The 17,747-nt window shown below is 35.7% G+C and overlaps 1 protein-coding gene and 2 pseudogenes across 2 annotated transcripts in view; 1 reads left to right on the top strand and 2 right to left on the bottom strand.

Moving 5' to 3' along the window:
* HPSE2 (heparanase 2 (inactive)) overlaps nt 1-17,747 on the bottom strand; it is a 581,960-nt gene that overhangs the window by 289,514 nt on the left and 274,699 nt on the right. The gene's annotated exons all lie outside the window — the stretch shown is intronic.
* Nucleotides 303-8,542, top strand: LOC137209470 (ADP-ribosylation factor-related protein 1 pseudogene; annotated as a pseudogene).
* LOC137208908 (protein THEMIS pseudogene) lies at nt 5,865-7,679 on the bottom strand (annotated as a pseudogene).

The raw sequence follows: 17,747 nt of genomic DNA, 5'->3' as shown, positions 1-17,747 counted from the left end.
CATCTTCTTCTTGGATTGATCCCTTGATCATTATGTAGTGTCCTTCTTTGTCTCTTGTAAGAGTCTTAATTTTAAAGTCTGTTTTGTGTGATATGAGTATTGCTACTCCAGCTTTCTTTTGATTTCCATTTACATGGAATACATTTTTCTATCCCCTCATTAGCAGTCTGTATGTGTCCCTAGATCTGAAGTGGGTCTCTTATAGACAGCATATATACAGGTCTTGTTTTTGTTTCCATTCAGCCAGTCTATGTCTTTTGGTTGGAGAATTTAATCCATTTATGTTTAAGGTAATTATCAATATGTATGTTCTTATTGCCAGTTTGTTAATTGTTTTGGCTTTGTTTTTGAAGGTGTTTTTGCTTCCCTTCCTCTTTTGTTCTCTTCTCTTGTGATTCAATGACTAACTTCAGTGTTGTGTTTGGACTCCTTTTTCTTTTTTGTGTGTATATCCATTTTATATTTTTGGTTTGTGGTTACCATGAGGTTTTGATACAGCAATCTACATGTAAACACGATTGTTTTAAGTTGTTTTTCTTTTAATTTCAAATGCATTTCCAACACCCTGCATTTATGCTCTCCTCTTCTCACAATTGCTGGTTTTATACCATATTAGTGTGCAGATAATTTCCTACCTTTACTGTATGTTTGCCTTTACCAGTGAGCTTTCTGATTTTTAAATTTCTTTTTTTGTTTAACATCTCTATTGGAGTATAATTGCTTTACAATGGTGTGTTAGTTTCTGCTTTATAACAAAGTGAATCAGTTATACATATACATATGTTCCCATATCTCTTCCCTCTTGTGTCTCCCTCCCTCCCACCCTCCCTATCCCACCCCTCTAGGTGGTCACAAAGCACCGAGCAGATCTCCCTGTGCTATGTGGCTGCTTCCCACTAGCTATCTATTTTATGTTTGGTAGTGTATATATGTCCATGCCACTCTCTCACTTTGTCCCAGCTCACCCTTCCCCCTCCCCATATTTTCAAGTCCATTCTCTAGTAGGTCTGTGTCTTTATTCCTGTCTTGCCCCTAGGTTCTTCATGACTTTTTTTTTTTCTTAGATTCCATATATATGTGTTAGCATACGGTATTTGTCTTTCTCTTTCTGACTTACTTCACTCTGTATGACAGACTCTAGGTCCATCCATCTTACTACAAATAACTCAATTTCGTTTCTTTTTATGGCTGAGTAACATTCCATGTATACATGTGCCACATCTTCTTTATCCATTCAACTGTCGATGGACACTTAGGTTGCTTCCATGTCCTGGCTATTGTAAATAGAGCTGCAGTGAACATTTTGGTACATGACTCTTTGAATTATGGTTTTCTCAGGTTATATGCCCAGTAGTGGGATTGCTGGGTCATATGGTAGTTCTATTTTTAGTTTTTTAAGGAACCTCCATACTGTTCTCCATAGTGGCTGTATCAATTTACATTCCCACCAACAGTACAAGAGTGTTCCATTTTCTCCACACCCTCTCCAGCATTTATTGTTTCTAGATTTTTTGATGATGGCCATTCTGACCGGTGTGAGATGATATCTCATTGTAGTTTTGATTTGCATTTCTCTAATGATTAATGATGTTGAGCATTCTTTCATGTGTTTGTTGGCCATCTGTATATCTTCTTTGGAGAAATGTCTATTTGGGTCTTCTGCCCATTTTTGGATTGGGTTGTTTGTTTTTTTGATATTGAGCTGCATGAGCTGCTTGTAAATTTTGGAGATTAATCCTTTGTCAGTCGCTTTGTTTGCAAATATTTTCTCCCATTCTGAGGGTTGTCTTTTTGTCTTGTTTATGGTTTCCTTTGCTGTGCAAAAGCTTTTAAGTTTCATTAGGTCCCATTTGTTTATTTTTGTTTTTATTTCCATTTCTCTAGGAGGTGGGTCAGAAAGGATCTTGCTGTGATTTATTTCATAGAGTGTTCTGCCTATGTTTTCCTCTAAGAGTTTGATAGTGTCTGGCATTACATTAAGGTCTTTAATCCATTCTTGTTTCTGGTTACGGCCTTTTCTTTCCTGCCTAGAGAAGTTCCTTAAGCATTTGTTGCCAAGCTGCTCTGGTGGTGCTGAATTCTCTTAACTTTTGTTTGTCTGTTAAGCTTTTGATTTCTCTGTGAAATGTGAATGAGAGCCTTGCTGAGTAGAGTATTCTTGGTTGTAGATTCTTTCCTTTCATCACTTTAAGTATATCGTGCCACTCCCTTCTGGCCTGCAGAGTTTCTGCTGAGAAATCAGCTGTTAACCTTACGGGAGTTGCCTTGTATGTTATTTGTTGCTTTTCCCTTGTTGCTTTTAATATTTTTTCTTTGTCTTTAGTTTTTGTCAGTTTGATTACTATGTGTCCCAGTGTGTTCCTCCTTGGGTTTGTCCTGTATGGTATATATGTCTTGTATGGTATATATGTCCTGTATGGTATATATTCATTTTTCTTTGAATGCTTATTACATATATAAATTAATAAACTTCTCCCCTGAAAATTCTACTTCAGTAGGTTTGTGTGGGTAACCCCAAGAATTTGTGCCACTTCCGGTGATTCTTATTTTCAGGGGTGTTTGGGACTCAGTGGCATCAGAACATGGACCACAGCTCACATGCATTCTCAGGCAAATATTCTCTATGGGCTAGATGGGGCCAAACACATGATAAAGAGATCCCAGAACATTAAAGAATTGGTGGTCAGTCCTGGTTTTCTCCAGCCTCCCAATTCTGTTTACTTCCCCTTACCTCAAGGGTATTTCTGTTACCCCAATGAAAACTTGGGGTTTCTTCCTCCAAGGAAAATTGCTTTCTGATCTATCATTCCTATCAAGAGACAAACAAATAATAATGTCACTCAGTATGAGACCTGAGCCACCAAAGCACAAACCTGGATCAAACTCATGAACAGAACTTTAAATATTCTCTTCCTACTAGTCATGAAAAGGCCCAGAAATTCCAGCATTTTTGGTCTCTAAATTATATCATCCCCTAGGTAAAAGCAGGATGTCTCTTTTTTAGGCAGTGTCCCAGTCATTAGCTTAAATATGGTCACCTTAACAAGAAGCTTCAATTCATTAGCTCCAAAGCATTGTGAAGTTGAAGAAGGGGAACTGTTGATCTTAGAATCCTAAAGTTCACTTCCTTCTTCATCTAGGTATAAAAGTGGCTCTGCCACTGCAAGAGTCTAATAGAACCAGATAAATTAAAGGAATGCTAAGCAAGAGTAAAATATAATGTTTAAAGACACAGATTCTAGAATCAATCAGCATGGGACTAGGTCCCAACTCCACTGCTGAGCATCTTATAACCTAGGTTAATTTCCTTATTTCTCTAAGCCTCATTTGTATCAACTGAAAAATGCTTTGCAGGATTGTTGAGAGGTAAATTTTATATATATATATATATATATACACACATATATATTTATATATAAATTCATCACAATGTATTTTATATAAATGTATCACATATGTATTTTACATAAATATATTACTTATATATTATCTAGAACCTATATATTACATAATTACATAAATATATTATGTATGTTTATATATAGAGAAAATATTTATCATATACATTATATATCATATACATATTATTATATATTATTAATTATAAAATGTTTATATGTATCAAGTATAAAAATAGTTTTATTTAAATAATTTGTAACATATAAAACATATATTTATATAATTATATATAGTATATAATGAAACAAATTATATAAAGAGGATTATTTACTGATTTAATTATTTATAAGATTTAATTATTTATATATTTATAGAAATTACATAAATATACATAGGTAAATAAAATATATAACTATAGCTACTGTGTTTTGAGGTTCTCATATAGTCACCAGTCTAAAGGAAGCCAGATGATCTATTGGATGCAATGACCTACTGCAAGCTATCTTATATCGGGTCCTGTCTTCATGCTGCAATTCACAATCAGCTTTCCTAGAAATCAACTGCTAACTAAAAATATTTCAGGTAATTTGGGACATAATGCTATAATAATATGCTTTGGGGCCTGACAGAGTTAAAGTTTATAAAAAAAACTATTATTTCTCTAAAGGAGTAATAGATACTCCTAAGATAATTAAGTCCATTTTATTAGATATTGCTATTAAAATAGAAAATGCTTTATCTTACGGGTTCCAAATTACTATCATTTCTCCATAAATAACCTTCTTTGTCACTATCAGTATTTATAAGGCAGTATTTTCCATATGACAATTCCCTGGCCTTTGTTTTGTGAACTAATTGATATACAAATGGTCATGTTCATTATATTTTCTAATGGTATTCTTTCTTTCCATGTGTTTTTGTTTTAATAAATTAACAAGTATCTGAAAAAGTTAAGATAGCCAATTTGGCCATATTTGAGATAAAACATTTTAAAATCAGGAGTAGAGCATGGTCCCTACATTATTATGCAGAGAAGAGAGAAATCACTAACTTTTACTAAGCACCTGCTATGTGCCATATATGTTGACTCATTTCAACCCCCTGAGGTAATTTTTACTATCCTAATTTCACAAAAGGAAAACTGAAGTCTAGAGAGGTTAAACACCTGTCTAATATTACCCTGCTAGTAATTGTTTAGAGGCAGGGTTTGGATTTGTTTAACCCAAAAAGCTCGTACAAGTTAATGAAAATGTTTTATGTAAATTTTCACAGATCTAATTTATCAAATTTGTTACTATGTATATTTTCTTTTGATGCTATTGAAAATGGTATTTTTTAAATTTTATTTTCCAGTTGTCTGTGGCTAGTATGTAAAACTATAATTGATTTTTGTATACTGACCATATAGCCTACAATACGGCTAAATTCACTCATTAGTCCTGCCAGTATTTTTGTAGATTATATAGATCCAATCCATATAAACTTAATTGTCTGTTTATTTCTCTATGCTATGTCAAGTAAAAATGACCTTATGGGTTTTTACCAAATTTGGAGGCCATGACTTGGACTAGACTAATAATCTATCTAAAAACGACCAGACCAAAGGGAAAGGCCATGCTTATTAAAATACCAGGGACAGAGAAAACAACCAGTTAAGGAGCACATTAAGGGCAGACATACTAAACTGCAACTTATGACCTGCTTTTCATTTGGGCAACTCTATGTATTATGATGCTCCATAGTGAGAAGCAGCAGAGATTTATTTATCTCACTATTGTAAACAATTATCTTTAGCAACAGGGAAGTCAGCCAGTAAAATAACCATTATTTATTGTTTCTTAATGCTATCTCTGCCTCTTCCTGTTTATCACCCAATATAACTTGTTATTACATTATACCCTTGGGGCCAATAAATTTATAACTCCAAGACTTCCATTCTTTTTTTTTTTTTTTTTTTTTCCATAGATGAACATGAAGTTTATTACACCTTTCAAATTCAAGAGAGCTGGAAGCACAGTACATAAAAGGAATTACATTGTTAGAAATGTTATATATAATTTCCACTAGAAAGCTCTGGATGATTTACGACCAAACTAAGACATACATTCTCTAGATTTTCTAATCAAAGAACTGTACCTACTAAAAGCACAGATTTAATTGTTCTCATATACCAAATAAAAATACTAGGCTTTCATTATTCTTTGAAAAATAACAAACTGGCCAATGAGTTCTATGAGTTTGCCAAGGTTGTTGAGAAAGGATTCTCAGTGGACTTCAATAATCAAATATGGGGACATAAACTTTTAAAAGTTTTTGTTCTTATGGGCGCAAACAAGCAAAATAAATAAAAGTTAAACCATCTCAGAAAATTTTAGAAATCATAAATAACAATATATTACCACATCAAATCCCTAAATAATCCTTAGGGTATTGGAAATCAGGGTTCATTTCCACTGTTAAAACTTTTAAGGTTGTTTTCTCCTTTGCAGTGGCCAGTCAAGTTTCTTCTGGGGTTCACTGGGGAATAGCTGTTTTTTCAGCTAGAAGGCTAGGCTTGCTTTTCCATTGTGAACATTTATGTTCACTGCCCAAGTGGCTTCAGTCACATCTCATTATTTTTGACGTTTTTCATTTTTGAAAATTTCTGTGGTTGCACTGGTGCCTGCTACTGCAGTTTTCCCAGTCTTTCTCTTCTCTTTCTCCAGATCAGCCAAATCATTTTGACAACCAACTGGTACTTTGGAATCCAGGCCAGCTTGACTTGAGTGCAGTTTCTTGGATCTGTCTACATGGAGACTCTTGGGAGACTTGGGCAGACCCACTGTCTTTTCTTCTGCTAAGTTGAGCAGGCTTAACTTTGTTTCCTCCACGGAGGGATGTTTGGGAGGGCGAGGTGGGGGGTACGAGAAAGAGTTTTCATATCTCCGCATCATATAATACTGTTCTTCAGGGATCTCTTCAACCAGAGTCTTGACTAGAAATGATCCTGGATCCCCAGACAAATTATTAACTAACTGAACAGTCATATTCACGCGGCCAGCAGGAATTTCCCAGCACTCCTTGGGGTTGGCAAAGTCACTTATGAGTAGATAAGAGTCTGTGATAGCTTCCTCCAGCCGTAATCCTGGTGTAGCGGCCAAAATGTCTTCTTCAGTGAAAAGATCTCTCACAGAAACCTTCACATTGAAGGGCAAGTGGAACTGTGCACAGAGCTCAGAAATCTGGTACTGCTTCTTATCATGAATCACTTCTACAAAATCTCCTTCCATGTACAAAGGGAGCAGTGCTGCCTCATAGGATTTTTTGAGGATTTTTTCACAAGCCAGAACGTTCACCACTTTTTTGATCCCTTCACAGAGGACTTCCGTCGTCTGTGAGTGTTGCACTAGAAACTGGTCCCCGGCAGATACAGATGACAGCTCGTCATGGGGGGAATGAAAGGCTTTGGTGGCCACCACGTGGAGAGGCTCCTTTTCACTCTTTGCTATCCCAAGGTCATAGGGGGTTGGGAACTCCCGAGGTCGCCGCTTGAATTTGCCTTTATAGCTAGGGGGGATCAAGAAGTGTCTTTTAGGAAAATTGCTTCTAATTTCTGAAGCTAAGATCCTTGATGCCTGGCACTTTTTGTGGATCACAATGGTTTTCCCAGGTTGTAAAACGTTTCTGGGTAGCTGGTTTCCTTGGGGCGCTTCTATGACTTCAGCCACTACGGGGAACTCTTTACTGGTCATTTCAAAAAGATCTTGTGTAGATAACAGCTGAAGAAACCAGTTGGAATCATAACTGTCTGTAATGTCTTTGACTTCAACATCTAGACTGGGGAGGATACGGACTATATCCTTTCTAAATTTCATCACACCTTGAATTTCATAAACAGGCTTGAGAATCACAGCACCATAAAAACCTTTAGGGAATGGATTTGTTAAGTCCCACTTATTTGAAAAGTCTGTAAGTTTCACAGTTCGTGTTCTGTTCTTGGGGATCTTCCATTGGACAATTTCCTTTAGGGTATAAATATGTTCATCATCACATTCATAGAACTCTCCTTCTTGTGACAAAGGCAAAGTAAATGAGTGATTTTGATGATTCCTTAGCACACCACAGTTCACCATTATTTCTCCATTGATCTCTTCGACTGAGCTGAGCATGATTTGCTCACCTTGCTTTATGATGAGATTCTCTAGTTTTATACCCTTCTGATGATAGAAGCAAGGATGCCCCAGTCTACTTGGTCCAATACGGATGGCTCTTGTAATTTCTTCCATAGTGAGGTATGGAGTTTTATCAGCCACAATCTTAAAAAGACCTGGAAAATTCATAGGCAGTTCAAATGGTTGTGGAGCCTCACAACCTTCAATGTGCTCACAAATTTCAGCTATGATCTTCTTAATTTTGAGGCCAGTAATTTTAATCACTTCTCCTGTTGACAAACAGCATTCATTTCCAAACATTTCATAAATAGAACCGTGTACTCAGAACTGTGCTTGGGACGGCTCACGTGCCGTCAGGCGCAGGGTCTGTGCGTCAGGCACGCGGTGGCTCCGGTGGCCAGGGGTGGGTGCAGGATGTCAGACCTGTACAAGGACATGCTTCTGAAGGACCAGTACTGCATCCTGATCCTGGGTCTGGACAATGCCGTGAGGACTACTGTCCTGGAGCGGTCAAAAACCCGGTTTCATAAGAACTCCAAGGGGAGGAGTCTGTCCAAAATCACCACCACCGTGGGTCTAAACATCGGCACTGGGGACGTTGGAAAGCCTCGCCTCCTGCTGTGCGGCTTAGCAGGGGGCAGGAAGAGCTGCAGTCTTTGTGGTACAAGGACCAAGCAGAGGGCCACGGCGTTCTCTGTGTCATGGGCTCCACGGAGGAGAGACTGTCTGAGTACAAGCGTTGGAGAAGATGGTCACGAGCGAGGCGCTGGGCGGCGTCCCCATCCTGGTGCTGGCCAGCAAGCAGGACGTTGAGACTTGCCTCGGGATCCGCGACATCCAAACTGCGTCCAGGGACTGCACCTCCAAGATCGGGAGGGCGCGACAGCCTGACCCAGGCCTGCTCGGCCCTCACAGGCAAGGGGCTGCGCGAGAGCGTCGGTGAAGTGCCCAAGACTTCCATTCTTGATTATGAAGAGTCATGCTGTATCTGACTATCCTTCCTGTTGCTAGAAAAACTGGATATAAAAAATCAGTTTGAAGGCATTGGAGAGTTATCAAGAAAAGTCAGGACCTGAGAGGTAGATCTATAAAAGAAGAGTATCTTATTGAGGCTAGCTGAACATTCTTTCATGGCCTTGCTCTCAAAGCATTTGCTGATTCACATGAGTGCAGAGATAAGAAGTTGCAGAGTCAAGGAGAAAGCAGCAGCTAAACGGCTGAGACCCTGAGCACAGTCTCACCGTACTGGGATGTAACACTTATCCGGAGCTTTCTGTTGGGACCCTGAAAGGACGCACCCTAGTTGTAAGAATTAACAAGAAATAGAAGTCCTCACAAAGATTGAAACAAGTTTCAAGTCAGCTCAGTCCCAAAATGAATTAAGGTAATTGGCTCCTACTCTGCCTGGCAGCAACAAAAGTAAATAGTTTCTGGAGGAAAATGACAATCTGAGTGTGATGCTTGTTTTGTGCTAACTTGGCTAAGTTGGAAACATTTTCCCAAGTATCCTCCTCCATAGAGTTCTGGGTTAGAGTTGGCCAAAGAGGAATTAACGGAAGATTTGAAAGGCAGAAGGTAAGCAACAGCCATTACACTCTAAAGGATTTTTTTCATGGTGAAAAGTGGTTATTGACAGATATAAAGGTGCCCAGTGCATTCCAACTTATGCTTACTCCCTTCTGGGAGTGTGGGGCGCAAAACACACGAAGTAGTAAAGCACATGACAACAACAGCACAAAAGATGAACTATTTGAATGCATATAAAGTATTTTGCAGTCCTTGTATTGCCCAGTAAATTATGAAAGTACTAATTTATATCATAAGTCAAGAATGCATGCTACAATTACAGAGATAATTACTAAAGAGTTGTAAAATAATGTTTATAAAACTAGCCAGCAGGGGGGAAATTAAATAATAAAAGTTGTGAATTTTAAAATTTAAGGAAGAAAAGGAACATAGAAGAGACAAGATGACTAGAAAATAAACAATAAGGTACAGATGTAAACCCAAATATATAAATAACAACATATAAAGGAAATGGATTAAGAACTCCAATTAAAAGACAAGCACTGTCAGCTGAAATGAAAAACAAAACCCACTATATATAATTAAAAAGAGACAAGCTTTAAATATAAGGACAGGGAAAGGATAAAAGTGATAGGTGAAAAAGGTATACCTTGAAAATGCTAACTAAAAGAAAGAAAAGGGGGCAAAATAGGTGAAGGGGATTAAGAGATAAAAGCCTCCAGTTATATAATAAATAAGTCATAGAGATGTAATATACAGCATAAGGAATATGGTTAATAATATTGTAATAATTTTGTATGGGAACAGATGGTTACTAGACTTATTATGGTGATCATTTCATAATGTATGCAAATATCAAATCACTATGTAGTACACCTGAAACTAACATTATATTGCATATCAATTATATTTCCAAAAAAAAGGAACTAAGAAACGAAAGTTATATGTACCTATGTATTTCTGTCAGAAAATGAAAACTTAAAAATGATGTGGTAGGATGAATAATGGCTCCTCCTGCCAAGATGTCCACATCCAATCCCAAGAACCCATGAATGTTAGTTTGTATGGCAAAAGGGATTCTGAAGACATGATCAAGTTGTGGATCCTGACATGGGAAGCTATCCTGGATTGTCCAGATTTAATCACAGGACTCCTTGTAAAAGGGATGCAATAGCAGTCAAACAGTAGCCAGTGTGACAGTAGCAAGAGTGACAGAAAGAGATTTGAATATGCTATGTTGCTGGCTTTGAAGATAGAAGTGAACCACAAGGCAAAGGATATAGGCAGACTCTGGAACCTGGAGAGGGCAGGGAAACAGATTCCCCCTGGAGCCTCTAGAAATAACACAGCCTGGAGGCATCTATTTTAGACTTCAAATCTCCAGAACTGCAAGATAATAAATTTATGTTGTTTAAAGACATTAAATTTGTGGTAATTTGTTACAGCAGCAATAGAAACTAATACAGATGGATTACTACAGGCCAAGAGAAATAATGATTAAGGGGAAATCCACCAAGAAATATAATAGTTCTAAATTTTCATGACTATAAAAACAGCCTCAATGTATAAAGCAAAAGTTAACAGACTTAACAGCATACATAATCAAGTCCACAATCACAGTGGGAGATTTTAATATATCTCTAATAGTAACCTTCAGAAGCAGGTAAAAACTATCAACAAGGATATATATTTAAAGAGCACAATCAACAGACTTTACATATTAAATATTTATAGAACCCCAAACAGAAAAACACATGCTTTTCAATGAACATTTACCAAAATAAAACATATGTTAGGTCACAAGGTAACTCTTAATAAATTCCAAAGGATTTTAAGAATGTGTCCTGTAAAATAAAATAATACCTTAAAAGATAACTAGAAATTAAGCAACATTCTTCTAAATAACCCACGAGTCAAGAAATAGGTCAAAAGAGAAGTCAGAAAATATTTTGAACTAAGAGATAATAAAAATAAAATATAAAAAAGCCTCAAGGGATGTAGCTAAAGCAGTATACAGAAGGACTGGAAAGTTTTTAGTCTTAAATACACTTAGGTATTAGAAAAGACAGTCTAAAAGAAATTAGATAAGCTTCCATCTTAAGAAGTTATAAAAAGAATAGTAAATTAGACCCAAGTAGTACAATGAAGGAGAAAAATATAAAAGCAGAAATCAATGAATATAAAGCAGAAAAAAAAAAAAGAAAAAAATCAACAAGGCCAAAAGTTAGTTCTTTGAGAACATTAAGAACATTGATGAAATCTCGGCAGCTCTGGAACAATAAAAAAGAGAGAACAGACAAATAACAATATGGAATTTAAACTGGCCCATCACTCTGGATACTGCATACATTAGTAACATATAAGGATAGAATGATTGTCAACTTCTCCCAATGGATTTGAAACTATAGATGAAATGGACAAATTCCAATAAAAATCAATTTACCAGAATTAACGTAAAAATAAATAGAATCAATGGAACAGAATAGAGAGCCTAGAAATAAATCCACACATATATGGTCAATTAATATATGACAAAGAAGCCAAGAATATACAATGGAGAAAAAGAAGTTTCTTCAATAAATGGTGTTGGGACAAAGACTTGAACAAAAGACCTGAAACTATAAAACTAGAAGAAAACACAGGTTGACATAGGTCTTGACACCTCCTTGACATAGGTCTTGGTGATGATTTTCTGAATCTGACACCAAAAGTAGAAGCAACAAAAGCAAAAATAAACCAATAGGACCACATCAAAGTAAAAAGATTCTGCACAGCAAAGGAAACCACCAACAGGTGGTTTTCATCAACAGAATGAAAAGACAACTACCAAATGGGAGAAAATATTTGCAAATCATATATCCGATAAAGGAGGTAATTCCAAAATATATAAAGAACTCATACAACTCAATAGCAAAAAAAATGAACAATCCGATTAAAAAACAAGCAGAAGATCTAAATAGACATTTTCCAAAGAAGACATACAGATGGCCAACAGGTACATGAAAAGATGCTCAACATCACTAATCACCAAGGGAAATGCAAATCAAACCACAATGAGATATCACCTCACACCTGTTAGAATGGCTATTATCAAAAAGACAAGAAATAACAAGTGTGGGTGATGATGTGGAGAAAAGGAACCCTTGTGCACTATTGGTGGGAATGTAAATTGGTGCAGCCACTATGGAAAACAGTATGGAGTTTCTCAAAAAATTAAAAATAGAACTATCAGCAATTCCACTTCTGGGTGTTTATCTGAAGAAAACAAAAACCCTAACTCAAAAAGGTTTATGCACCCCATGTTCAGTGTAGCCTTATTTACAATAGCCAATATATGGAAAATGACCTAATTATTCATCAATGGATGAATAGATAAAGAAGATGTGGTGTGTATATATTAATATACATATATATACATATATCTGTGTGTATGTATATATTCTATATAAAATAGAATATTATTCATCCATAAAAATGATGAAATCTTGCCATTTGTGACAACATGGATGGGCCTCAAGGGCATTATGCTAAGTGAAATATCAGACAAATACCATATAATCTCACTTATATGTGATAAAGACAAAACAAATAAACAAAAAATAAGCTCATAGATACAGAGAACAGATTGGTGGCTGCCAGAGGTGGAATGTGGGGGATGAGAGAAATTAGTGAAGGGGGTCAAAATGTACAAATTTTCAGTTCTAAAATATGTATCATGAGAATGTAATGTACAGCATGGTGACTATGGTTAATAATACTGTACTGCATATTTGAAAGTTGCTAAGAGAGTACTAAAAGTTCTCATTACAAGAAAAAAAATTTTGTAACTATGTAAGGTGACAAATGCTAGCTAGACTTATCGTGATTATCATTTCACAATGTATACAAATATCAAATCATTATGTTGTATAGCTGAAAGTAATACAGTCTTATATGTCAATCATACCTCAATTTAAAAAAGAAAAAAAGAAATAGAATTACGAGTAGACTAATATTTATCAAAATTTTTAATCTTTAATCTTAAATATTCCCACAAAAAATCTCTATAGCTAAATGGCTTCACTGGTAAATTCTCCCATTAATTTAAGGAAGAAATAAGCCTTACACAAAGTCTTTCAGAAAATTAAAATAAAGAGGGAGCACTTCCCAATCCATTTTATTTGATAAAGCATAACCTTGATATTCTTAAATCCAGCATACCTTGATTCAAAAACCTAACAAAGACATTACAAGAAACAAAAAGAAATACAGGTCAGGCATTCCCATGAATATAAATGTAAAAATCCTAAATAAAATCTTAGCCAACAAAATCTAGCAATATTTTAAAAGGATAGTACATAAAAATCAAACTGAGTTTATCCCAGTAATGTAAAGTTAGTTTAATATTCAAAAATCAATGTGATTCACCATATAAGAGAATAATTATGTGAAGATCTCAATAGACACAGCAAAAGCATTAGATAAAATTCCACACTCAGTTACAATAAAAATTTTGAACAAATTAGAGAAAGAAATATCCTTAATATGATAGAGTATCTACAAACATCTTCAACAAACCTCATACTAATGATAGAAAAGTGAAAGGTTTCTCCCCAACACTGGTAATGAAATAAGTATGCCCATTAGGACCATTTCTTATCATCATTGTACTGGAGGTCCTAATCATCTAATAAGCCAAGAATTAAAAATAAATGTATAAGAAATGGAAAGGAAGTAACAAAACTGTCATTATTCATAGATGACATGATTGTGTACATGAAAAACCAAAAAAATCTGCAGATAAAATTTTAGAATGAATACGTAAATTAAGCAGGGTAACGATATTTGTCAACATATAAAAAATCAATTGTATTTCTACATTCTGTCAATAATGAGAAAATGAAATTCAAACAAACATGAGACTATTTCCAATAGCCTAATGCATATGAAACCAGATTGCTTTGAATAAATGTGAATAAACTTAAACGTGTATAAGAAATCTACACAGAAAACCATGAAAAACTGCTGAAAATAACAGATAAATAAATGAATGGATACATCATGTTTGTGGGCTGAAAAATTCAGTGTTAATTCTCCCTAACTGATTTACAGATTGAATGCATTTGCAATCAAATCATGAGCAAGCTTTTTGCAGAAACTGATTAGCAAACGCTAAAATTCATATAGTATTGTGAAGGCCAAGGCAACTATGAAGAAGAACAAAGTTGGAGAATTTATTCTACCAGATATCATGACTTATAATCTATAGTAACTAGGAATATGTGATATTGGCATAAGGATAGGCAAATAGGCCAATGGAACAGAACAGAGAATCAAGAAGCATATCTGGACACTTGCTTTATGATAAAGGCTACTCTGAAGACAAGCAGGGAACAGATGATCTTTTCAAAACGGTGCTTGGTCAACTGGCTATGCAAACAGAAAAAGTTTTAATGTAGTCCCCTATTCCCACATCATATACAAAATAATCAATTCAATGGATGTTGTAGCTCTAAGTGTAAAGGGTAAAACAGTAAAGTTTCTCAAAAATAAAACAGGAGAATACTATTAATTACATGGGATAGGCAATGATTTCTTGAACAGAAAAGCACTACCAGGAAAAGAAAAGATTGATAAATTGAACTACAATAAAATTTAAAACTTTTTTTCATCAAAAGACACCACTAAGCCAGTGAACAGAAAAGTGAACAGAGTGTGTAAAGATATTTGTAATAAATATAATCCACAAAGGGAGTGTATTCAGAATATATAAAGACAGAACACCTCTTCAATAAGAAAAAGACAGGTAATAGAAACTGGGTGTACTTGAAAAGGCACTTCAGAAAGGAAGATAACCAATGGTTATTAAATATTTGAAAAGGTGCTTAACTTCTTTAGTCACCAGGAAAATGCAATGAGATAACCCTATGTACCCATCAGAATGGCTAAATGAAAAAGACTGTTAATACCAAGTGTTGGTGAGAATGTAGAAAAACTGGAACAGCCAATGGATATATAAATTGGATAATCATTTTGGGAAACTGTTGTGCAATATTTATTCTATGACCTACCATTTTCACTCCTAAGCATGTCTCTAGACATGCTTAGGAGTGAAAATGTCTCTAGACATTCTTATACAGAAGTGTTATTTTTAACAGCCCCAAACTGGAAAAACCCAAATGTTCATTAACAATATACAGATTAAATAAATTTGGTATATTCAAATAATAGAATACTATAGAGCAATGACAATGAACGAACTATAGCTATATGGAACATGAATCTCACAAAAATAATTGTGAGTGAAAGAAGCCAAACATAAAAGAGTATTTACACTGATATGCCCTGTTTCCATATATATAGAGTTCAAAACTAGGCAAGTCTAATTTATGGTGTTTAAAAGTCAGAACAGTGGTTATCTTCAAAAAGAAGATTGAGATTAGTGAGAGAGTGGTCATGGTGAGACCTTCTCAGTGGTAGTAATGATCTACTTCCTCACCTGGGTAATTGTTATACAGTTGTGCTCACTGTAAAAATGCATCCAGCTATTCACTAATACCGTGTGTACTTTTCTGCATTTAAGTTTTAATTCAATAAAATTTTATTAAAAATCACTAAGAATATATTCCTTCCTTTTTACTTCCTGTGGTACTTAAAGATTTTGCATGTGTCCTAATGCCTCTTATCATTATAGAGAACTAACAAGGTTAACAAAATGTAGCTTCATTTACCTTAACTTTAAAATGAAGGAGTTAGTCTTTAGATTACATCAGATGTCCAACTCATTTCTAACCTTTTATGATTCTCTAAACTAGGGGAAAGATTTAGTCACATTCTGATTCTCATACTAAAATTACTTTATTTCCTCAAGCTATTCAGTTGGGCCATTTTGAAGGAATTAAGTGACGAGAATTGCCTAGAATATAAAAACCACTTAATGAATCAGCGTTGTTTTCAATCAGGCAGAGTCAGTTGTTGCTGGCTCTTAAAACCCTTTCTAACATCTTACTTCTACTATAAGCTTTCAGCAGGCCACATTAAAATTGTTTATTTCTCTATTTTCCTTAGTAGTCTGTGTTTCTTAAGGGTAGGGGTTCCCTCCCTCCCTTTTATTCACTCAAGAACATTATGATACACCTAGTATGTGTCAGGCTTTGTGCTAGGCATTAGGGATATGATAAAGAGGAAAAATGGATATAGTGTCTGTTCTTGAAGCCAAAGGCATAGTAGGAGTAGCACATGTTACTCAAGTAATCGTACTCAAAAAACTCCACCATAATAATTACAACAAAAGAGAGATACATGCGTCTTAGAAAAGATACATGGTTCTTTAGAGTTTATTAGTCCAAGAAGATTTGATCTGGTGTTTGGATGTATGTGAGGTGGGAGGCAAAAAAGGTTTTACTGAAGAAATAATACTTGAGCTGAGCTTACCTGAAAGAAAAATAGATACTACTATTATGAAAGAAAGGAGAAAGCATACAGCCACAAGGAATGTCATAGCAAAGGCTGGAATGAATATGTGGATAACTATTTCAGAAGAGACTGGAGAACTAGGTAAGGTGTCAATAGTTCCTTAAGTGTTTCCTTTTCCTCTAGCAAGGATGGCTCCTTCCTGTCGTTCAGATTTCAGCTTAAATGTTACCCATTCAAGAAAGGTCTTTCCTAACCTCCCGATTTAAAATTTAGTCACTGAAGTTAAAGCCAGCTCTAACTTTATTCCTTTTCTCTTCAGCAGACTGGTGCTTGAGGGGAGACAAACACCATCCCCAGGGATGAATCTTATGGTCTAAGTCAGGTATAGTGGTCTCAGTCCATCACTATGATTGGTTTAAATTTGGGCACGTAACACAATCTCAGCCAATGAGACATGAAGGAAACCTAATTCTGGGAAAATTTCCCTCACTTATGCAAAAGGAAAAGAAAGAAGATGCGCATGCACATCCCTTCCTTTTAACTTTTTGTTATCAGACATAGTCATGAATGTGATGCTAGAACAGCTGCAGTCATTTTATGATTATGGGAAAGGAAAGAGGGAAAACACCTGGTTCTTGATGATGTCTCTGCCCACTAAATTAACCAGACAGAATTACCCTACTTCCAGACTCCTCATTATTTAAATTACTCTTAACAAATTACAAGCTGTTGGGCCTCCCTGGTGGCGCAGTGGTTGAGAATCTGCCTGCCAATGCAGGGGACACGGGTTCGAGCCCTGGGCTGGGAAGATCCCACATGCCGCGGAGCAACTAAGCCCGTGCGCCACAGCTACTGAGCCTGCGCGACTGGAGCCTGTGCTCCGCAACAAGAGAAGGCCGCGACAGTGAGAGGCCCGCGCACCGTGATGAAGAGTGGCCCCCGCTCGCCGCAACTAGAGAAAGCCCTCGCACAGAAACGAAGACCCAATACAGCCAAAAATAAATAAATAAATAAATTTATTTAAAAAAAAAAAAATTACAAGCTGTTACTTGCAGCTGAACTCTTTCATTTCCAGTCATTTTACCACATTATTGTAGTTTAATTCTCTGAATAGTATCTATCATTATTTGATTTTCATGTGGTTCCCCACTAAAATACATAATCCAAAGAATGCAAAGACCTTTTCTATCTTGTTCACCATTGTATTTAAAGTGTTTAGAATAGTGCCAATAGATGTTGGCACTACTAGATGTTCAGTAAATATCAATATCTGTT

This window comes from Pseudorca crassidens, chromosome 16, assembly GCF_039906515.1.
Source record: "Pseudorca crassidens isolate mPseCra1 chromosome 16, mPseCra1.hap1, whole genome shotgun sequence".
In the NCBI taxonomy this organism is placed as follows: Eukaryota; Metazoa; Chordata; class Mammalia; order Artiodactyla; family Delphinidae; genus Pseudorca; species Pseudorca crassidens.
This window is presented reverse-complemented; position numbering and strand designations above follow the sequence as displayed.